Genomic DNA, 8,988 nt, shown 5'->3' with positions numbered 1-8,988 from the left:
GAACATCAAAAGCCTGGAGGTATGACTCAGAGGATGCCCATACCTGAGTGGAACTGGGAGCGCATTGCTATGGACTTTGTGGTAGGGTTGCCACGTACCTTGGGTAAGTTTGATGCCATATGGGTCGTAGATCGACTGACTAAGTCTGCACACTTTGTACCAGTTCAGACTACCGATAACTCAGAGAAGTTGGCCAAGATATATTCAAGAGATAGTTCGTTTGCATGGGGTTCCTTTATATATTATTTCATATCATGGCACCCAATTTACATCTCATTTGTGGCGTTCTATGCTGAAGAAGTTGGGCACTCGAGTGGATCTTAGTACACCCTTTCACCCTAAGACTGATGGTCAGTCTGAACGGACTATTCAAGTTCTTGAGGACATGTTGCGGTCATGTGTGTTTTTGCTATTAGCGGAACTTGCTTATAATAATAGTTATCATTCGAGCATTGATATGGCACCATTTGAGGCTTTGTATGGTAGGAGATGTTGATCTCCAATTGGTTGGTTTGATGCATTTGAGGTTAGACCGTGGGGTACAGATTTGCTGAGGGAGTCGTTGAACAAGGTCAAATTGATCCAAGATAGACTTCTCATGGCTCAGAGTAGGCAAAAGAGTTATGCAGATAGGAAGGTTCGTGATTTGGAGTTTATGGTTGGAGAGAGGGTTCTACTTAAGGTTTCACCCATGAAGGGTGTGATGATATTTGGTAAGAAGGGCAAGTTGAGTCCAAGGTATATTGGTCCTTTTGTGATTGTGGAGCGTATTGGTGAGGTGGAGTATCAGTTGGTTTTGCCACCTGGTTTGTCAGGTATCCATCCTGTATTTCATATTTCGATGTTAAAGAAGTATCATCAGGGTGGTGCTCATGTGATTCAATGGGATTCAGTGTTACTTGATCAGAATTTGACTTTTGAGGAGGAGTCGGTTACCATTTTGGATAGGCAAATTCGAAAGTTGATGTCAAAAAAGATTGCTTCAGTGAAGGTTCAATGGAAGCATCGTCCAGTTGAGGAGGCTACATGGGAGACCGAGTCAGATATGAGGAATAAATATCCTCGGCTTTTTGAGTGTTCAGGTTAGCTCTTGTTTTTTTTCGTTCGTGGACGAACATTTGTTTAAGTGGTAGGTGATGTAACGACCCGCTAGGTCGTTTTGAGAACTAGGACTATTTTGACTCCTTCCAAAAAATTTAAAGGGGTATTTTTAACTGTTTAGTAACTACAATTATTTAGTTTACCATTTTTTTCTAAAATATTTAATATAGTGATAGTTAATGGTCCAAGTGTGTAATTTGTGTATTTTTCCTTTACCCCTCAGCCATATAATTAAGTTAAGTTAGTGGGACCCCACTTTTAATGCTTAATTAGTTATTAGAAGAAGAAAAAGAAAATAAAAGAAAAGAGGTAAAAGGGCAAAGCAACGGAAGAACAGAGGCGGCAGGTTAGAGATCATTTAGTTTTTTTTTTTAAATCTGTGTGTAGTTAAAATAAAAGGGTGATTCCTTGTCATATTTTATTTATTATTATTATGGTTAGTGAGTTATTACTATATTTATAGAACTTGTATGAATGTTTGAGAGGGGTAAGTTGCAGGGACTATTGTCGATTTTGGTTTTAAATAAGAACAAAAAGGGGTGATTGGATTGGTGGTTAAAAGTGTAACAAAAAATAAAATAATGATTTCCAATCTAATGAGTCCCTTACCAGTGAATTGGTTTTAATTGTTTGGGATTTTTGTTATTTAATTTTCTTTTTCGGTTTTATTTGTAAGGTTCCATATTAATTAGTTGCTAGTGATTTCCCATTTTGTTGCCAGCGATGGTTTCCTTTTACTTTTGTTATGGATTGAGATGTATACTGTAGGAAAATTTAGGTTCTGAGAGTTGGATTTCATGTAATGATTCAAATTGGTTTATCTCTATTATTAGTGTCAAAAAATTAATTTATATATTGAGATAGATAATTACTTATTAGGTGTATATCCTATAATTTAATATTTAAATTTTAGTATATAATTGGAGAGATTAAGGTTAAATTATTGTCTTGGAATTTGACAATTTTGATAATTTTGGCTTATAGATTATATCAAGATTTGGGGTTTAATTAGAGATATGAGTGAATTTTAGGGTCTATGATGTACCTATAATAATTTGAATGTTTACAAACTCGCTTACTTACAAATATTGCATCATTGATAGATCGGGAACGTTCCAAAACTTTGCGAAAGGGGAAGGAACTATCTTGAGGATTCATCCGAGTTCGGCTCTTGAGGTATGTTAAGACGTTTTAGACTTGTTGAAGAATGTTTTTCCTAATTAAATATTTTTAAAAAAAATGGAATAGGCAAGGGGTAAGGGCGAAAGATTGGGGTCTCGTATCAATGGTGTGACGGGCATTGGTACGAGTACCAGTGTTATAAAAGGAGAAAGTTACTACTATTGAAGGTGGATTGTAATGTGAGAATGCCAAAGCATATGGGCATTAGCTGATATATTATTGAATTGAAATCTTTGTGTGATTGTGTTTTCTTTATTTCATTCGTATAGTTGTGATAATTGAGGTGGTTCTGTATTATGTTGATATTGATTGATTAGGATGCATGATCATCCCCTTATGTTGAAATAATATTGTGCACATGCATAGACATGAGACTAAGTATAAGTTGGGCACGTGGAGATCGTCCGTGCTGGGGATGGTGAGATGTTAAGATTGTACTTTGCGCACGTGGAGACCGTCCGTACGGAAATTTTTTGATATTATGATAGTGCGTTGAGATCGTCCACACAGACACGTGGAGATCGTCCGTGTCAGTATATGGACTTCCCGAGTCCCCCATAGGTCATGAGATCTCGATGTATTTCCGAGGAGCATCATGTATATACGGTTGAGTGAGTACTGGTATTCTGAGACATATCGTTACATGGTATCATATTGCATTACATTTTATCACATCATTCATTCTCGATGATTATGTGTTTTGTTTGGTGTTTGGAAAGTACTTGATGTTTGATTACATTTATTGATGAAACTTAAATAGTAAGTGTAATATGTATATACTTATATAATTTAAGAATTTATTTTTCTTATATAAACTCCCGTCACTACTTCTTCGTTGTCGGTCAATGAGACATACTGGGTACACGTGGTTTCGTACTCATACTACACTTGTTGCACTCTTTGTGGTGCAGATTCGATTCCGAGTATGAGCACATCTTGAGGAGCAGTTTGAGTCCGAGTTTGGAGTGTCTTGGAGTTGTGGTGAGCTGCTTGGCTGCTCCGTGGCCCACACCTCCCTCTATCTTTTACTTATTTTGTTATTCAGTATTCAAACAGGATATCCCTTATGTTAGATTTGTCATTTTAGTTTCAGACTTGCATCGTATTCTAGAAGCTCTTGTACTTATCACACCAATTCTTGGGCAGTATTTTTTTTAGTTTTCCGCATTCGTACTTATAAGGAACTCAGTATTGGAGATTTGACTTATTGTTGTCTTTACACTCATTAGTTAGTTAAGTTTTTGTTAAAATAAGTTGGTTGGATTACCTATTGGTTTGGAGTATAGGTTCCATCACGACTCGTGATTTTTTTTGGGTCGTGACAGATGAGGATGACAGTTTGTTGTCTCTAAGTCATGAAAATTTCGATAGTGCATACGGTAGGCCTGAAAAAAAAAACTAAAAAATATTGACCTATAGACTATTCATATAAGATTTAACCATTTGTGCTGCAATAACATTCATTCATAATTATGAAAGAAAATGTATTTACTCTCTTTCATATCAGTTGTTTATTAAATATCACTAGTAAATTCAAAATTAGATATTATCAATCAATATAATCTAATAACTACTAAAATGTGAAGATAAATTGATCAAAATTGGAAATGTACAATAATTAATTGTATTATCCAATTAAAACTTGATCATGCATATATAATCGCATTCAATTAACTTGTATTTGTAAGAAAGCATAACTCATATAATAATATATCCATTACATTTATTTTCATCATAATGATTCGACTTATCATAATGACAAATCTTTAATTTTTGTGAAACAATCCAAATATAAACTTTTATACTCCCTCAGTTTTGAAAAGAATGTCCCCATTTCATTTTTAGTTTGTTTCAAAAAAAAATGATCCCTTTCCTTTTTTGGCAACACTGTAACTTTAACTTTTTACATGATATGTTTAAAACCACAAGATTAAAGGGCATTTTGGTACATTTTATATAACTTTAATTTAGAACCACAAGTTAAAAATGTCTTCTTTGTTTTCTTAAACTTCGTTCCAAGTCAAACTAGGTCATCCTTTTTGAAACGGAGGGAGTAATCTTATTTACCAAAAAAATGAACTTAAAATTTATTTAAATCCTAAAAGTTTCAAAGAGTGTATTTTTTTTATAAAAAAAAAGATGTAAAATCGGTGCATGACATGAATTCGAACTCATTACTTTTAGACTATAGGTTTAATCTTTAACCATTCACGCTGCGATAGCATTCATTCATAATTTCGTAAGGAAATGTATTTGCTCTCTTTCATATCACTAGGAAATTTAAATGTGATATTATCAATAAATATAGTCTAATAACCCCTAATATGTGAAGATAAATTGATCAAAGATTGACATGTACCATAGCTAATGGTATTATCTGATTATGACTTGATCATGCATATATAATCAGATTCAATTGACTTGTATTTGTGAGGGAGCATAACTCATGTAATACTTTATCTATTACATTTGTTTTCATCATAATAATTCGACTTATAATTGTGAAAAATCTTTAATTTTTATGAAACAATGTAAATATAAATTTTTACAATCATATTTACCAAAGTAATATAAAATTAAAAATTATTTAAATCATAATATCTTTAGAGAGTCTAATTTTATTTTTTTAAAATACCTAAAATTGGGACCTAACCTAGATTCGAACTTGTGAACTATAGACTATTCCTTTAAGCTTTAACCATTGGCGCAGCAATAACATCAGTTCATTATTACGTAAGGAAATGTATTTACTCTCTTTCATATCAGTTGATTATTTTAATTGATTATTTTTAATTAAATCAAATATTAACAAGATATCCTAATATATCGTCATCTTTAATATTGTAAGAAAATAGTAAAATCGTTGGAAATAATTTTATCATATTTCTTTAAAATGATTAAAATTTTAGAAAATGCGTAATTTATTTTTTGAAGGATCCTATATATATGTACCTTAACAAAATTTTGTAGTATCGTTTATTTTTTAGAAGTCCACAAATATCAAATAGGAAGAAAAATAAAAAAAGTTAAAGTTATGAAAAATCGACTTTTAATTTGACTTGATTTCAATATTTGAAAATTTTAATTAAATTTATTTTCGTTTAATTAAAAATGATCCCAACTAAATCGCGATCAAAACAATCCTACTAAAAATATGAAGTTTTTAAGTTTGATGAATAAATATATTTTAATAAGAATAATAAAAAAAATTATGAAGAAATATAAAGGAAAAAAAAAAGAGTAGAAAAAGATATAGAATAAGGAAAAGGAGAGAAAAAAACTTTTAACACAAAATTATGAGTTTGAATTTTCAGAATTAGTTTCACTTTTCAAGAGTAATGATTTTGATATATTTAAAGTGGTTTTACTTTTAAGGGTTCTTTGGGTAAAAAAAAATAAATGAATTTACTCAATCATCCTTCACTTTTCAGCAAAATTACAAAAAAATCTAAAATTAATTACTCGTGTCATTTCGTGCCAAAAAGATATTCTGTCAAATATATTTTCCATTTTCGTTATTATAATATGAAATATATAATGTTAGTTGTATTTTCTTACTTGAATGGCACACATAAACGTATGTCAGCAGTATTTTCTTACTTGAATATTACATCAATTTCTTACTGGAATAGTACACATAAGTACGTTAGCAAGTTATAGGATTATTCACGATTAGGTAATATATATGGACACACATATTTTACATTTATTTATCTGACAAAAAATATCAGGTGTGAACAATTTTATAAAAATATCTATTGAAAACAATAAGGACGACCACATACTGCCAATCAAACTTCCAGGTAAGAACCCGAAACTCTATATAACTTGTGAGTTAAATTGATCGTTGTAGCATTATGTGATGCTTCTTTGAAACTTGCCTGAAGCATACATAAATGTCTTTGGAGGGGTTAAAGTAATAAATGACTCAAAATTTATTTCCAAGATATTTTCATTGGCAACATAAGTGAGACGGAGATATTCAAAATCTAACAAAGTGAGCTCGATTCACAAATGAAATCGTTGATTACTAAAATTACCTTCATCAATAATATCGTCTTTCAATCAAAGATACTCACGATATTCAATTGTGACATTTTTGGGGTCTTAAGATTCTGTTGCAGATACTCCCACACACCCAACTTAATGGTTGTACAATCATATCTTCATGGCCGCCACTGAAAACTTTTAAGTGAGACTGAAGCAACATTTACTTCTTCTTACTATTAGCAGACATCAAATAGTTGAAGAGATCAATTGATTTGATTCTTTCTCTTTAGTTTCAATCATGTGCAAAAAAAAATAAAAAAAAATTCAAAACAGTCCTACAGAAATTTCCAAAAAACAACGATATTAATATATTTCTTCAATTAGATATAGTGCTTAACAACATTATGCAGTAATCTACATTGACTTGAGTGCCAAGATGTAACAAAATCACACTTATGATACCTAATTTAAAGAACTTAGCGAGTAGAGTATGCAGAGTCGTTACATTTGTTGACAACGTAACTGTTTAATGAACATGCAGTAATGCCAACCTAGGTCGAAACAACTGTTGATGCAGTGCCACTTGTTCGACTTTTGTCAAAGGAGATTCAAATATAACTTATGTTTCTTCCGTTCCAAGATCCAGTTCCCCTTGTTTTAAAGATACATAACATCAAGAAATTCTTCAAAAAAAATATATGATTAGTTACCAAATGTAGTTTGCAACATCAACATTTAAGAATCAAAGAATATCATTTGTTCTACTTCATGAGTAGGTCAATCCTAGGGCACATGAAAAATTATTTTATTCAAGGAAAAATGTGCTACTCCATTAGAATAGAAGGGACATACTTTCAGCAAAGAAATTAAGATTCTGGAAAAATGAATCGAAATCTAAGATAAATATTTTGATACAAACAATGGTCAGCCCCCAGATCGACCAATGAGAGCGACTCAAAGCATAGCTTGCGCGCTATTACAATTTTAAACTTGTTCCAACAAGTCTAAAAATGACCAGTACAATCGATGTCTGAAAGTAGGAGAGGGGTTAATAAAACTCTTGTGCAGTAAAAATATTTATCACACACAAGAACAAAAATTGAAAGAACGTAGAAGAATGATACTTACCATAATTTGGAATGTTGAACCATGCAAAAATGTCAATTACCGCAAAACAGACTGAAATCTGAAAGACTGAAATAAACCAATAGAAACATTAATAATTTTCAACCACAACTAAATAAGTTGTAAAATTAAAGGTAACAAATCAAGAAGAAAAGAAAGATCGCATGGACTCTGTATGCACAATCAATTTGTTTTTTACTATTGATTCAATAATCATATTATATAGATATTGCTTAAGCAAATTGTGATAGTGATATCCTATTGCATCTGTAGGAAGTTTTAATTTGCTATGAGAAACAAAGTAGAAACTCGAAAAAAAGCGCAACAGACATATAATGTAGGAGAACGGGCCCAATTATAATCGTAACAAACTATTTTGATATAATTATATAAAAGAATTTGGAAAAAAATTATTCACAAAAATTAGTGAATAATTAATTGTTGTTCACTCATAAATTTATCATTGTATTTTAATGAACATCCGATTGTGAGATGTCTCAATCCATCTTTCCACATACTTTTAGCACAGGATCACACATGAGAACCTTTTCTTTTCATAGATCAAACAATTTCTTCATTACATTTTAAAATTAATATGATTGCACAAAATCTAGTGGCCTTATGAAACGTCAATTTACTAACTTCAAAAAACTAAATATATATTACATGCAAGGAACGGAAAAATACTTAAATACATCAAAAGTGACGAGAACATATATAAAGATTGATAATATATGAATTCCTCAAAACACAATAAATAAATAAGTGAATCGCCTTAGATCATTGTGTGGTTCGCAAAAAATTCTGTCATTAAATCAGAAGCACATAAAACATAAATTTAGAAATTAACTGATATAAGAGATCAAACCCAGAGAAAATTCTCACAATTACTCAAGATCAGAATATGGAAACAGAACAAGTTATGCTAGATTTGGTTTTATATCTATCTATGTAGAGAAAATTGAATAGAAAAATGGTATTTTACGTGACTTTTAAGAATGAAAGACACCTATATGTATAGGTGTGGTGAAACATCAAAATTGTCCTCAACATAAATATTTATTACAGACAAGCAAGCGTGTTGATATCAGCTGCTTACCCATGCTTCTACTAAGTATAGGGACTTTTATAAAAAAGAGACAGTAAGGTTTCAAAATAAATTAGGCGATGACATAAGTATTTGGTGTAGGTGACAATTATGTGATCAATGATTAAGTATTGTGGAGTTGCCCTCAAGTTTAAAAATTGACAGTTTGATCCATTAAATTAAATGAAGGATAAAAGGGTAAATTGACTAAAACCTAATTTAACCAATGTTAGGGGGAATTAAAATTGGGGGAAGCCACTAGCAAGCTATACCAAAAGGGGAAATAAAATACTTTTCCCCCACCTCTCGTCGTATTCTTCTTCTTCTTCTTCGTTCTTGCTTTCTTGCTTGTCTTTCTTTCCGTTCTTTTTATCTTTTTCATCTTCTTTTTGTACATTGTTGGTCTTGGCTGCTAGTTCTTGAGCTTTCTATTTTTCTTTTTTTGAATCAGATTTAACAAATTTAATTAGTGGACCATATTTCATTTGCTATCGATTGAAATT

At 31.3% G+C, this 8,988-nt stretch overlaps 1 long non-coding RNA gene across 1 annotated transcript; it reads right to left on the bottom strand.

The window, feature by feature from the left end:
* Positions 1-6,617: 6,617 nt before the first annotated feature.
* Positions 6,618-8,377, bottom strand: LOC114074174. Its single transcript, XR_003574615.1, has 3 exons — positions 8,284-8,377; positions 7,402-7,467; positions 6,618-6,956 (listed from the first exon to the last, which is right to left on the bottom strand). It is a non-coding gene; the product is annotated as an uncharacterized LOC114074174 (long non-coding RNA).
* Positions 8,378-8,988: the final 611 nt, after the last annotated feature.

Source organism: Solanum pennellii, chromosome 10 (genome assembly GCF_001406875.1).
Source record: "Solanum pennellii chromosome 10, SPENNV200".
Classification (NCBI taxonomy): domain Eukaryota; kingdom Viridiplantae; phylum Streptophyta; class Magnoliopsida; order Solanales; family Solanaceae; genus Solanum; species Solanum pennellii.
The sequence above is the reverse complement of the archived record's forward strand: the minus strand, read 5'-3'. Positions and strand labels throughout refer to the sequence as shown.